Below are 14,517 nucleotides of genomic sequence, written 5' to 3'. Positions count from 1 at the left end.
GCAAGACCTTTTGGCTTTGCCAATGCTTGTTGTACCCTGTGATTGCAAATAGCCTGCGCTCATTTGCATAGTGACTGATCTTCATATGATAAACATGGTGTGCCATACCAGTGTCCATCAGACAGTGCATGACCACCCCACAATGAAATGGAGCCCTCCCTAGCAATGTGCCCCTAGTGTGCACAGTCATTTGCTGATTCCATTAAAAGGTTATTGTTCGGAGCCACTTCTACATTACTGAGCCAGCTGTTCAACACGAGGAATCAATGGCTGCAGAAATGAAATGTCATGGCTGAATGCATGAGGCCTGCGTGGCAGTGGGTATCCCCTGTCTCGTGTAGTATTGATCTATTAAATGCTGATTAAAGGTGACAGGTACCTACGAAGAGCCAATGGAATACAGTTGCTGAATACATAATGTAGTGGAGGTTGGTTAGAGTAGGGAATTAGTCTATCTGCCTACTGATGATAAAATAATCCCATAACACCACTGGTCACTGGAAAAACCCTTTATTGGCTTGGTTCATTGGTCTTCTGCCACTAAATAGCTCAAGAGTCCTCATTTAGTCTACAATCAAAGTATCTAATCAGGGGATCAGAAGGTGTTCCATATCAGGTTGAGTATTTCTTGTATCATACAGTCTATAGATCACTTGTTCGTGAAACGCTGCAGTAGCCACATCCCTCATCCAGTTCTTATGTCAGTGGAAGCCTAGCATTCCCTTTCTGCAATATCCCAATTTTGGTGATGGCCAGGGATTTGCCTATCTATCTTTTCCTGTGATTTGTGACCGCTTGGATATTAGGCATGTCCTGTAATAATGCCAAACCCTAAGAAGGCATGAAAGGCAGGTTACAAGCTGCACTTAATGTATTCCTGATTTGTTGCCATTATAGCCCAGATGCTTGGCATGTCCACAGGAAATTACTAGTATCCAAATCTGGGTCTCCACACCTCCAGCAGGTGGCAGAACCACATACGTACATGTTACAGATTTCCAGGTGACCAGTGCTAATCATGTAGTATTTTAAAGAAGCTGAGCTTTGGTTGATGTTAAAACACCAAAAAGTCCCTAGTTGTCAGGAAATACCCTCTGTCACAGCCCCTTGTTCCCAAAGGACCTAGCGTGGCTTCAACACAATTGTTGTGTCACACCTAGTCCTGTTGTTCAACCTGGACCCTAATAACCATGTGAGAAACAATTTTAACTACTCGAGGTCAGCTAAACATCATAAACTAAAACAAAACAGATATAATTCCTGTGAGCTTTGGTTGAGCCTTCCACAGGTTTCTGTTTTGAGTTTCCATTCATTGGTCCCAATCTTGATCAGTATAAGTTTGTGTAACCTGAGACTGCCACAGTCATTTGAGCAAGGTACACAAGGGTTAAGCAGATCATTACTCTATCAGCAGTGAGTAAAGGCTAGAGATAACATTCTTAAAGGTAATCCCTCACTAAAAATGAAGTTTCAGCTGTGCTGGTCTTGAAACTCTGACAAGACTATTCTACAGTTGTAGGTATTTTCATTCATGATTTCTGGGAAGGTCGAAATCCATTGTTGGATAGTGTAGGGGTAAAAATTACAATTCCCACTCCAGTGAGTGTAACAGTAGGGAAAGTGTTGGATAGCGGAGGGATAACATTTACTATTCCCACTCTAGTTAGTGCAACAGTGGGGAAAGTGTTTAATGGTGGATGGGTAAAAATTCCTATTCCAACTCCAGTGAGTGAAACAGCAGGGACAGTGTTGGAGAGCACAGGGGTAAAAATTACTATTCCCACTCCAATAAGTGTAACAGTATGGAAAGCGTTGGATAGCGGAGGGGTAAAAATTACTATTCTCACTCCAGTGAGTGCAACAGTAGGGAAAGTGTTGGATAACAGAAGGGTAAACATTACTATTCCCACTTCAGTGAGTGCAACAGTAGGGAAAGTGTTGGATAGTGGAGGGGTAAACATTACAATTCCACTCCAGTGAGTGCAACAGCAGGGAAATTGTTGGATAGTGGTGGGATAAAATTTACTATTCCCACTCCAATCAGTGTAACAGTAAGGAAAGTGTTGTATTGCAGAGTGGTAAACATTATTCCCACTTCAATAAGTGCAACAGTAGGGAAAGTGTTGGATTGCAGAGGGGTAACAATTAATAATCTCACTACAGTCAGTTCAAAACCACTCAGAAAGGAGGTAAGCCAAGCCAGAGCATGTCCCCCGACGCCAGCCGCCTCGACACGGGAGAGAAGAATGGAATGATCAACCATGTCGAAGGCGGCGGACAGATCAAGGAGGACTAATGCCTGGGGCGCGTTGACATCCATCCCCTCTCTGAGCTTGTCCATAACGGAGAGGACTACCTTTTCCGTAGAGTGGGAGGGGCGAAAGCCCGCCTGGCAGGGGGCTAAGCAGCCGCTATCCTCCATAAAAGCACTCAGAACTTTGGTGACGTGGCTTTCAAGGACTTTACCAAGGTATGGGAGAAGGGAGATGGGACGATAGTTGGGAAGGGAAGTAGGGTCAGCGCCAGGCTTCTTAAGGATAGGGATAATGTTTGCTGATTTGTGAAGGGCAGGGACAGTGCTCTGGGTCAAAGAATCATTGAGGAAGGTGAGAGGGGGCAGGGGACAGGCCATAAAAATCTCCCTTAAGATGTAAGCTGGGCAAATGTCAGAGGGGGATCCTCACTTGACTCTAGTGAGCAGGGCCAGAAAGGTTTCCCTGGTCAAAGGAGGAATGTGATCCAGGTGAAACTGATTGGATGGGGTTGGAGGATCAGTGAAGGACGGGGAGGGAGGTGGAATGTTAGATTTAATGGCAACTATTTTCTCAATGAAGTACCTATTGAGAGAGTCACAGAGGGTTTGGGAGGGGGAGGGTTTGAGGGTGGTTCTGTCTGAGGAAGCCAGCTCGTGAACGGTAGCAAAAATTTCCCTGGGCTGATTTTCGACCGAGAGGATTTTTGAGGAGAAGTAGTTGGTCTTGGCCAAAAGAATGGCTTTTTTGTATTCATTGGCTGCGGAGGTGTACTGCAGTTTCAATGCAGGGCAGTAGGCGCATCTCCAAGCGCACTCTGTCTGTCGCACAATGAGTTTCTTATCCTTGGAGTGCGGAAAACTCAGCAAACTCCACAAGCAGAGCGGAGTTCACCGCCGAGGGTTAGTTTTGTTACTGTGGGACAGTTTTGCAGCTATGCTGAAATATTGGGCCCAAGTAACAAAAGCAGCAGTGCTTCAATCTTGCCCCCTAGCCCCCGGGGTCTGGTCCAACAAAATTGCCAGGGCTGTTTCGGGGTCCCAGTAAGGCCCTGTGTACAGCCGGTGTTTCAGAGGAAATTTGTATTGTTAATAGGTTTTGTGCTTGAGTCTTGTCAAAGCCCATCCCGCTTTTAATGTAAAAATAAAGTTGAGCTTAAATTTTGCCATTGTTATTCTGTTTAATAAGTTGGGTATCAGTCGTCTATGGTATTGCTTCAACTAGGAAGCTATATCCGTTTCCAACAAATGCTGTTTCTGTAGTAGTTGGCCCTTGGCTATGCCCAATTCTTTCATTATTTGGCTTCAGACATAGGTTTTTCAAGTCGCCCAAAGAAGTTTGGGGGAGGTGACCGAGCCTCCACTCAAGGTAAATAGTGTTGAAGTAAGTGCACAATTTTTTCTTTACTGGTCGTATTCCTATATTTCAATATCAGCATTTCCCTTAATGTGATTTTGGTGCTTGCAATCAAAGGCAATGGAAGTACGGGTGTGAAGGGTGCTGAGGCACCCCTAGAATTACCAGGATGTACTTTATAAGGGGAATGAGCACCAAAGATGTCTTTAAGTTTTATTTTTATCTTGTCACATTTGCTGTGCATTCAAATGCCACTTCTTTTTATAACATGGGGATTGGTGTTTACTTTTCTTTCTTTTTTTTCATTTCAAAGAATTTTATTAATATGAAAAAGCAAATGAAGATACGCAATACAAGTATCAGTGATACAATTGATATAGGATAAAACAATCAAAATATAGTAGGCAAGCATGCATTGTAAAAGAGACATCTGTAACAACGGTAGCCCGCCAGTATCAGATAAATAAATTAGGTATGGTAAAAACAATTAATATATATCAGAAACAAGAATCAAGAGTATCACTATCAGTTAGAGTACTCGAGGAAAAGAAAGGACGGGAAAGAAGAGAGAAGAAAGAAGAAAAGAGAGAAAAGAAGAAAAGAAAGAGAAAGAGAGAAACAGCAAGAAAAGAAAGAGAGAGGAGGATTTCCACCGGACCAACCCAACAGACAAGACACCATTCAACCAGACATATCAAAGGGGTATTGTGCAACCAACCCTTTGGAAGATAAATCCATGTAGGTATCCAAAGCAGTCCAAACACCACTAGCAATAGACGGAGAAAGATGGGCGTGATCAACCGAGGTATGAGCACTACGTAAAAAGGAAACCCAAGCCCACCAAGTATGATAAGAAACTGAAGAAAATGATTTCCATTCCATTAACTGCAACAGTCAATAAAAGATCTAACAGATGTAATTCTATGGAATCTAAGGGAAGAGGGACTGGGGATGCTAGAGGGCCTAATAGGATTAATGGAAAGATAGTTGAAACTGAATACCAAAAATGAGCATGAGGTGTTTGTGAATGAGATCCCAAAAGGGTTGAAGAAGAGAACAGTCAAATAACATATGAGGAAAATCGCCTGGTGATAAGCTACAACGCCAACAAAGATTGTCTTCTTTGAGATTCAACGAGTGTAAGCGAGTAGGAGTCCAATGGAGAAGATTAACGGAGAAAAATTTCGATTGCATTAACGATGGGGCGATTTTATTACGAAGAGAAAATTTACCAATCATCTGCCAGGTGTCGGAAGAAATATGGTCCGTAACACTCTGGTCAAAAAAGTGTAACCACTTTTGCTGGGCTACAGTATGGGTAGGTATTGAAGTAGATTGTAAAAATTTATAAATTTTAGAAGCTACATGACCAGTCCTAATCCATAATTGAAAGAGAGTAATCATAGGGGAAGTAGGATGAAGTCGCACCTTAGCCAGTGCCACTTTGATCTTGAGAAAGGTATAAAAATCTAAATTAGATAAAGAAAACTGGTGAGCTAAAAAGGAAAACGGTAATGGAGCATTATTGGAATCATAGAGATGATGAACAAGTGAGATCCCTTTAGAAGCCCAGTAAGACATTAAAGACGAAGAAAGATTAATTTTAATTTTAGAATTCCGCCAAATAGAAGACCACCTAGACTTGTGTAATGGAGTCGCCACCCTCCTGTCCACCATTCTTACTGCAACAATAGTATCTAATATAATAGAGCGGGAAAAAGGAATAAACAAGGTAGACGTAGTTAAAAAAGAAGCAGTCGGCAAAGGAGAGGCCAGTTCTTGTTCTATTAGCAACCAAGATGGAGCATGAATAGGAGGGGATGAAAACCAAAGAGCACCCTGAGATGCTAGAAAGGCAGTTTGATATTTTTCCCAATCGGGGAAATTACAACCCCCCATATCACATGGTTGTCGTAAGAATTTATAAGCAATTCTAGCCCTTTTATTATTCAATAACAATTTAGAAGTAAGAACATCAATGTCATGAAAGAAGGAAGCAGATAACTTCACTGGGAGCATGGAAGAGACAAAATTAATAATAGGTGTTATCATCATTTCAAGAGTTTGAAGGCGCCCCCACCATGAAATGTATTTCGGAGACCAGGCGTCTAGCAGACGCCGTACTTTAAGAATAGTCTGATTTTCATTGTAAGCAACTGTGTCATACAAGGTGGAACAAAAATAGATACCTAAATACTTCAATTGCTTAGACTGCCATTTAAAGCCAGCAGAGCCCATATGTGTAGAGAAACAATAAGCATTCAGTGGGAACATCTCAGTCTTGTCCTTATTTAAGGTGTATCCTGAAACCTTTGAAAAAAGAGAGATGATATCAGAAATAGCAGGAATGGCCAAAGCAATATCATCCGAGAAAATAAGGACATCATCCGCGTAAGCCGCAGTTTTAATCCGGTGAGGGCCAAAAGAAAAACCCTTAATATCTGAATGCATGTCAATTAGTCTAAGGAGGGGATCAATGGATAAAAAAAACAAAAGAGGAGATAAAGGGCATCCCTGTCTAGTGCCCTGGCGAAGATTAAAAAAAGACGACGTGGCGCCATTGACTCTTATGTTGGCTCGGGGTTGTGAATAGAGGGACATGACCATATGGATAAAGGAGTCACCAAGATTATGTGCACATAATACAGCACGTAGAAAGGGCCAGAAGACCTTATCGAAGGCCTTTTCTGCATCAAGAGCCAAAGCAGCGGCCGGGAGCGTGGAGCGTTTAGCTGAACCGAGAATATGACAAAAGGTTCTGATATTATCTCGCGCAAGACGACCCTTTACAAAACCCGTTTGAGATGGATGCACGAGTTTAGGAATGAAGGATTCCAAACGCTTGGCTAGTATTTTAGCAAAGATCTTAGCTTCCATGTTAAGAAAGGAAATAGGACTGAAGTTTTTGGGGTCAGAGTGATCTTTCCCCTCTTTTGGAATCACGACAATGGTGGCATCACCAGCAGAACCAGAAACAGATCCATCCTTAATAAAGGCATCAAAAACAGATTGAAGCTTGGGAACAAGCAAAGGAAGAAAGGTTTTGTAAAACAAAATAGGGTAACCATCAGGCCCTGGAGCTTTTCCAGAACGAGTGGCTTTAATTGCAGCAATAATTTGGTCAGAGGTAATTGGTCCATTTAAAGAACTACTATCCTCCACAGAAATAGATTTTTCTGGGACAGATTTTAAGAACTCTTGACATTGCTCAAAAGAGGATTGATTAGAAGGAGTATATAGGTTGTTATAAAAACCACGAAAAACTTCAAGAATTTCCTCAGTCTGAAATTTTTTATTGCCAAGGTGATCATTAATAGAAGAAATCCGAGAAGAGTTATAAGAGGATTCCTGAAATTTTAAGGTAGCCGCAAGAATCTTACCAGCACGGTTTTTTAACAATAGCCGTTTAGATTTCTGAGCCTGAACCCCAATATGGGCTCTCTTGGTGACTATGGTGTTATATGTATATTTTAATTGCTTAATTGACTGTAGGCAGGATTTATCTTTAGAATGTCGAAAGAGAGCTTCCAAAGTTTTAATCTCAGATGCCAAGTCGGTAAGTTCCTTTTTGATAGCAGCATTCCTTTTCGACATATACTTAATAACCTGACCACGTAAAGTACACTTAAACGAATCCCAGAGGACAATTGGGGAAGTAACTGAACCTTCATTTTCAAGAAAATAAATATCAATGTCATTGGATAATTCACGAATTTGAGAATCATCATGCAAAATTTCAGTATTTAATCTCCAGGAGCGAGGTCTTGTTTTAGGAGTAAAGACAGCAACGTAAAAGTAACCGCAGCATGATCAGAAATCAGAATAGGGTGAATAAGCGGCGAGGAAGAAGAAGAAACCAAAGAGGAGTGTACCAATAAATAGTCAATACGCGAAAAGGTAGAATGAGGGGAAGAAAAGAAAGAAAAATCACTACCAGTGGGGTTATGTAGACGCCATAGATCCTCAAGATGAGATATAGAACACATATTAATTAGTTGTTTATGTGATTTAGGAGGGCGAAACTGAAAAGCTGAATTTCTATCTAGAATGGGATCCATTGGTAAATTGAAATCCCCACCAACAATAAGATTACCCGAGTGAGGTGTGTTGTTCAATTTTTTGGTAACTGCTTTCCAAAAAGACGGGTCATCTTTGTTCGGGGCGTAAATATTCACAACATAAAGATTAGCATTGCCATCAGACAGCTTAGTTAATAACTAGCGACCCTCGGTATCGTGCTCAGAGGAGATTTTGGACAAGCCCGACTTTTTAGAGATTAAAGTGATAACCCCATTCATTTTACCAAAAGCATCGGAGCAAACAACATCTGATACCCACTCCTTTTTTAGGAAGAGTGCCTCTCTGGTCGATACCTTCGTTTCCTGAAAAAGAACTAGATCCGAGGAAAGAGATTTGCAATAATCCAAGACTTTTGACCTCTTGACTGGATGGTTCAAACCCTTAACATTAAGGGACAACACATTCAGGCCAGAAATAATCTTGTAGAGAAAAGCAAATACAATACATGGATGAGAGAGAGCAAACAAGCAGCACCAATACAAGCAGTCAACCACACAGCAATAAGACCAAAAGGGGAGAATCCTATGAGGAAATCCAAAGAGAGAAAAGAAAGAAGAGAGAAAGCAAAAGATGAAAGTGAGAGAAAATAGAGACAGATAGTCAAGGAAAGGCAAAAGAAGGAGGGAAAAGAAATTAACGAGAAAGGTCTGAAAAAGACCAAATGCATACTAGGGGGAACGTGGGAAGACAAGCAAGGGAACCATCATGAGGTATAATAACAATCAGCTTGAACAACCCCAATGTAACATATAACTTGGTATGAGTAAGCAGGAAAAGGAAGAGATCTGAAATCTGGAGTAATAGTAAGAGGAATATTACAATAAGAACAATTCAACCGGTAAGTTTATAGAAAAAATATGCATATATCAAATACTACATAGGAGGAAAGAGAAAGCACTATGAAAAAGTGAATGAAACCGAAGGAAGAAAGACATCAAATAAGTGTGAAACATGCCAATCAACGAAGTGGAAGTAGAAAAAGACAAGAAGTAATTAACTGGGAAATAGGTAGAAACTAAAATGTATCAAAACAGTAGCTGACTTTAAAGGATATAGGACCATTGTATGAATACAATTATAGAAATAGCTTAAATAGATACTAAGACTAATTAAACGAAACAAGAGCAAACCTCAAATGCATCAGGAAAAAAAAATTAAAAAATGAATAATAAGAAACGAACTATCCAAGAATATTTAAAATACAATATAAATACAATAAATTACAATAAATTAGTCCTAGTAGAGGAAGATAGTAAATAGTTGTTAAGCAGAACAAGTAATGAAACAGCAATGTAGATATGTACAAAAACTAAGTATACATTAAATATTGAAAGGCACGGGTAAGCAATTAATTACTGTTCATAATATATACAAACTTTGTTATATGGAATCTAATGGAAAAAGGAAGGAACATCTAAAAAATATCAATTGCATATATGATACCTAGACAAGATAGCAATAAAGTGTAATATAAAAAGAATAACTTAGACTTAGTAGAGAAAAGCATCTAATAATGGTAAGGCACACTAAACAGTGAAGCATCAATTAAGTAAGCCTATAAATAAATAACACAGACAGTAACTGTAACATGGTGAGAACCGCTTAACGCTAGCTATAGAGAAATAGATAATAAAAATCAGCGAACAAGTCTTGTATCCAAACAATAGACAGTACAAGAAGTATTCCAGCAAATAGTCAATAAAGACAAACAAGCACAACGAAACACCAAACGGAAGAGCCAAGTAAAAAAACAAGTGAAGAAAATTGACGTTACAGAAAACTATAGGAAACCTAGAAACGAGGATATAAAAAAGACCAACTCTCACATACGGATGATAGAATCATAAAGGATACCATAAAGTGAAAAAAGCAAAAAGAGGAACCTAGTATGGACATAGCCTCTACAAATAGAACAAAAAACAGGTAGACGCGAAAAAGATAGCAGGAATAAAGGCGTTTGGAAACAAGACACTACTACAAAATTGAAAAAGGGAACATAAATGAAATATGTCCAATATAACAATCAATTACATCATAAAGAAGGAAAGAAGAACAAATCATGGGGAAGAAGAAAAAACACTACCAAAGTGAAAAGACCATAGCAAGAATAAGGACAACTGAGAAAAAAAAGAAAAGGCACTAGTACAATAATGAAAAAGAGACAACAATCAAAAAGACCTAATATGTCAAACAACGACAGCATAAAGATGGAAAGGAGACCACACCAGGGAGCGGGAAAAAACACTACCAAAAACTTAACATCCATCACCACTCACAAAAACACCATAGACGCACCAGCAACAATGGACCACGCAGATCTAAAAAAGACAAGCTTAATAGACCTGGAAAAGAGAGAAAAAAAAACATTGCAGGCATAGGAATCACATCAAGTGCCAGAAGCACCAGGAACAAGCGAAGCCCCCATTTGAAGTTCCATCTGTAGCTCCATCTGATTGTCTAAGAAAGAGGCCAAATCAGCAGGTTCATTGAAGATTCTGGAGCGACCTTTGAAGGAAATGCGAAATTTTGAAGGGCCAGAGAAGGAAAAAGGGATATTCATCTCTGATAAACGCTTCCGGAGATTAAGAAAACCTTTCCTCCTTATCACCGTGTCTCTGGCAAAGTCTTGAGAAATTGAGATGCGGTGACCTTCCCAGGAGACAGCTTTAACTTTCCGCATATGAGTCAAAATTTGGTCAATGTGTTTATGACGCAGCGGTTTAAAAATGATCGCCCTTGGTTGTGTAGCAGATTTAGAACGAAAGGTGGGGACACGATGTGCCCGTTCCAGCTCAAAGTCTCTTTGAAAAGAGATTTTTAGGGTAGAAGGCAACCATTGGTATAAAAAGTCAATCATAGAGGGTGCTCTTTTCTCGGCTTCTTCAGGAAGGCCAAAAATGCGCAGGTTGGATCTGCGGTTACGGTCCTCCTGCTCAGTGAGATCCCTCCGCAATGCCGCTATTGAGCGCTCTAACTGCACCAGAGATCGAGATTGCTTTTGCATATTATCTTCTGCACCACTGATACGTGTCTCCGTGGCAGAGACACGGAGGGAGAGAGCCTTAAGATCATTTCTGATGGCTGATACCTCCACTTGCAGCAAATCTGTATTAGTTTTTGTAGAGTGCGCAATGTCATGTACATCATTGAGACGCGTCAGAATAGTCTCCAGAGTGGAATTGGTATCTTTTTGAGAAGATTCAGGTGTAGGAGATATTTGTTTGGACCTCTTAAGAGAGGCTTTGGAATCTTTTGCGTCCTTAGCAGTTGGTGACAAGCCCATATTTGCAGCCATAGAGCCCACAAAACAGAGGGAGAAGAAGCAACCACTTCAGATAAATGAGGGAAATCAAAAGGTCAGAGGATATTGTCGTACTCGTATGCACAAAATGAAATGAGCACAAATAGGAGAGCGCACGTCCAGCAGGTAAAGCAGAGTAATAAATAATGGCGGACTTACACGCACAAAAATAGGAATCTCATCACAGTAAGATCATGACCCTGCCGGTATCAAGAGGATGCCTTCAGAAACCAGAAACCAAAAAGCAGGGTACCAAAGAGCATATAAGTACCATTGAAAGGCAGTGAAGGCGCTCTGAAGAAAGGTAAAGTAAAATGAAATGCAAAAAAGTCTCACTTTAAGTAGCCACACAGCATGCAGAGTAAACGAAAACCGTTATAGGCTTGTAAAGGCTAAACAATAGTCACCAGCACTAGTTTACCCCCATTCCTGGCGATTTCGTAGTAATGGCACCTCCGTTTTGTGAGGAAAATCAGAACTTCGTCAGTGAAGACAAACAAAATGGCGGCCGCCCGTGGGAAGACCGAGCGCCACCTCAAAACGGCAAAAAATCAGGCACCAGCAGCTTCAAGTCGCAGGAAGGACGCTCAAACAGCACACGGCAGCTTCAGGAACATGAGACCCGCTTTGGAGGGCTGTGGGGTAACTGGAGGCGGATGTTAACCTCCGACGGCCTCCGTTCGTCTCGGAGCTCAAGCGCGACCCGCCATCTCGTAGCGGCGCGCAAGCCACGCCCCTTTACTTTTCTTTCTTTGACTACAATGTTCGACAATTTTGTAAAGTGAATTATCTGACAATCTTTCTGGGGTACAGAGATTATGATAAGAAAGGCCAGAGGATGTAATTTTTTTCCTAACACATAGCAATTGAATACCTGTGATTTGCATTTGGCACATATTTACTGGAAACTGATTTCATTATCGTTTATACGCTATATAATTTTATCAGTAAAACCGCATGTCAGAGCAAATTTTGTGGCCATTTCCATGGAAAATGTGCTGTCTGCAAATGACGGTGCGCTACAACACACTGCTTTAGTAATATATTTGCAACAGTGTTCTCCAAAATGCACCACAGGCTGCTTCTCACACCCCTACCACTCTCCTGCTGAATGGGTGTAACTCATTTGCTATGCTTCTTTGTGTGACGCTTGGATTTTTCACAAGCCCTATGACTTTAATGATAAACATTGATGACAGTGTTCCCACTATGAAAATTGTTCCAACACCACTGCTTGTAATTGCGCATCAAGGTCAATCGTAATTAACACCTTAGCCACGGTAGTATTTACCACGGTGCGCTGAGTTTTTTTAAAACCCGCGTTACATGACGAGCTCAGCTCGTCATGAGTGTACGAGAGGTGTACCTCATGACGAGCTGAGCTCGTCATGAGCGTCGAAGGGGTTAAAGAGTGATCTGAAATTCTATGATCAATAGTTGAACAGTGAGATACCACTGGTAGCAGAGGATCAGTGACTAAGAAATAGTCTATACTCATGTTTGTGCCATGCTCACACAACAGAAAGGTATATTGCATGATGGATGAATTAATTGTCAGTGTTCAATTAGAGCATAGTCTACCATCAGATCTATGAGACCCTTCTGTCTGGGTAACACTTTTTGTTTGGAGGACCAGAACTGTCCAGCACTGAATCTGGTGTGATGTTGCAGCCCGACCAATGATTTGGAATGGTCAATCTCAGTCAGGGATCTGCTTAATGCAAAGAAGAATCTAGATTTGCCTAGGTTGAGGCATATACCAATCACAGAGTGAGAGCTTTGCTGGTATAGTTTGCAAATACAAAGTGGCCAGTTTTGTCATCCCAGGTCTTCAGAACCTGCACAGGTACGTTTTTATTAATAATTAAGACTGCTCCTCCTTTTCTGTAAGTGTGCAGAGATGCTGCAGTAACTTTACCAATCCAGACTCTACCTACTTTGCCAGCGTCTAGGGGCGGCAAGTGGGATTCTTGTAATAGAATAATATGTGTTTCTTAAGTGAAATAAGGAAGGACTTTCTTCCTTTTGATGTAGCTAGTCATCCCATTCATGTTTAAGGATAAGATTTGCAAATGAATCGCCATTGTTAACATGGTATGAGGGAGCCACAAAACCATCTCAGTGAGTGTCATTGTAACTACAAACAAAAAGAAATAAAAGATTGAGTCTATATTTGCTCTGACTACAGCTCTAAAACATTTGCTGGGTGTGTGAAAACCATCATCATTAGAGTTCTCGCTGACATTTACTTAAAAAAGTTGTTGGATGCACTGTTGTGGTATGCACCAGGATAATGAACCCACAGTATCAAGGGATGGAACAAACTCCCAGATAACATCAGGCATGAAACTAACCATCTGGCTTTCAGGAAGCGTCTAAAGACATTTTTGTTTCAATAATGTCTCTTCACGTCCTCTGGTCTTACAGCGCTGGGATGCTCGAGGGTAGCCATGCGCTCTACAAGAAAGTATTCATTCATTCATTCATTCATCAGTGAGACAGAATATCATGGCAAAATATATAGACAAAAATACATCAGCAGGTAAGTAAGTTTTAAGATTATATACCTAACTCCACATGTGTGTACCAACGTGGAACATATATCTTCAAGGTGCATAGATGTTGAGTAAGGATTAGTACATCTATATTCCCCATATGCACTCATCTTTTGAAACTTTGTCCCTCGATATTCTGTCCTCGATATTGTTGCACCATAATATTGTTGCTATTGATATTCAGTAGTCCAACCCACTGCTGTTAGGGTGGGCAAATGCAATATGCATCTCTTTCAATAAAGAAATGATAGCTGGTGCTCCGCCATTGTTGCCGACGTCTCTAGTGCTCCTTTAAGGGGGATTTAGATTTATAAAAAAACAGCTCTTCTGGTGTCTTGGTCATTATACTTGTGAAATCTGTGTAGACATTGGAAGTCTGAATATTGAAGCAAAGGTGTTCATGAAGTTACGGTTCCTTCTAAATAGTTTGGTCATATGATACTGCTATTGATGGAACAGGTCTAATATTTATTGGTGACACCTCTAAAGTGGACAAGAAGCCCTCCTGCTCTTAAGAATCATCAAATTCTCAGGTGCGCCCATCTGTGGAGATAATCCTTTTTGCTGGTTTAAGTAGTTCAAACTTAATGTGCCATTTTTTTCATTAGGAGAAAGGAAAACTTCTACTGGGTAACGGAAGATTCTTTGGAAAAATCGGTTTTAATTTCAATCTTTCCATTTTTATAAACAGATGCCAACCTTCTGATCATCCCCAGAACTAAGAATGTTAACTGGAGTGGGTGACAGAAGCTTCATAGTGGCTACATCTAAACTGTGAAACTCTCCCCCTGCATATTAAGGCCAGTCCCACACTGCTATCATTCAGAAAACAAATAAAAACGTGGCTCTTCAAGCAATAGGCTTTCTAAGGCTTTCTGCTTATCCTTCCAGTACATAGCGCTGAGACACCTACGTGTATTTGCGCGCTTTATAAATTGTTAAATAAATAAATAGAAAAAATAAGGATCATTCT

Source organism: Lissotriton helveticus, chromosome 5_1 (genome assembly GCF_964261635.1).
Source record: "Lissotriton helveticus chromosome 5_1, aLisHel1.1, whole genome shotgun sequence".
Taxonomy (NCBI): domain Eukaryota; kingdom Metazoa; phylum Chordata; class Amphibia; order Caudata; family Salamandridae; genus Lissotriton; species Lissotriton helveticus.
This window is presented reverse-complemented; position numbering follows the sequence as displayed.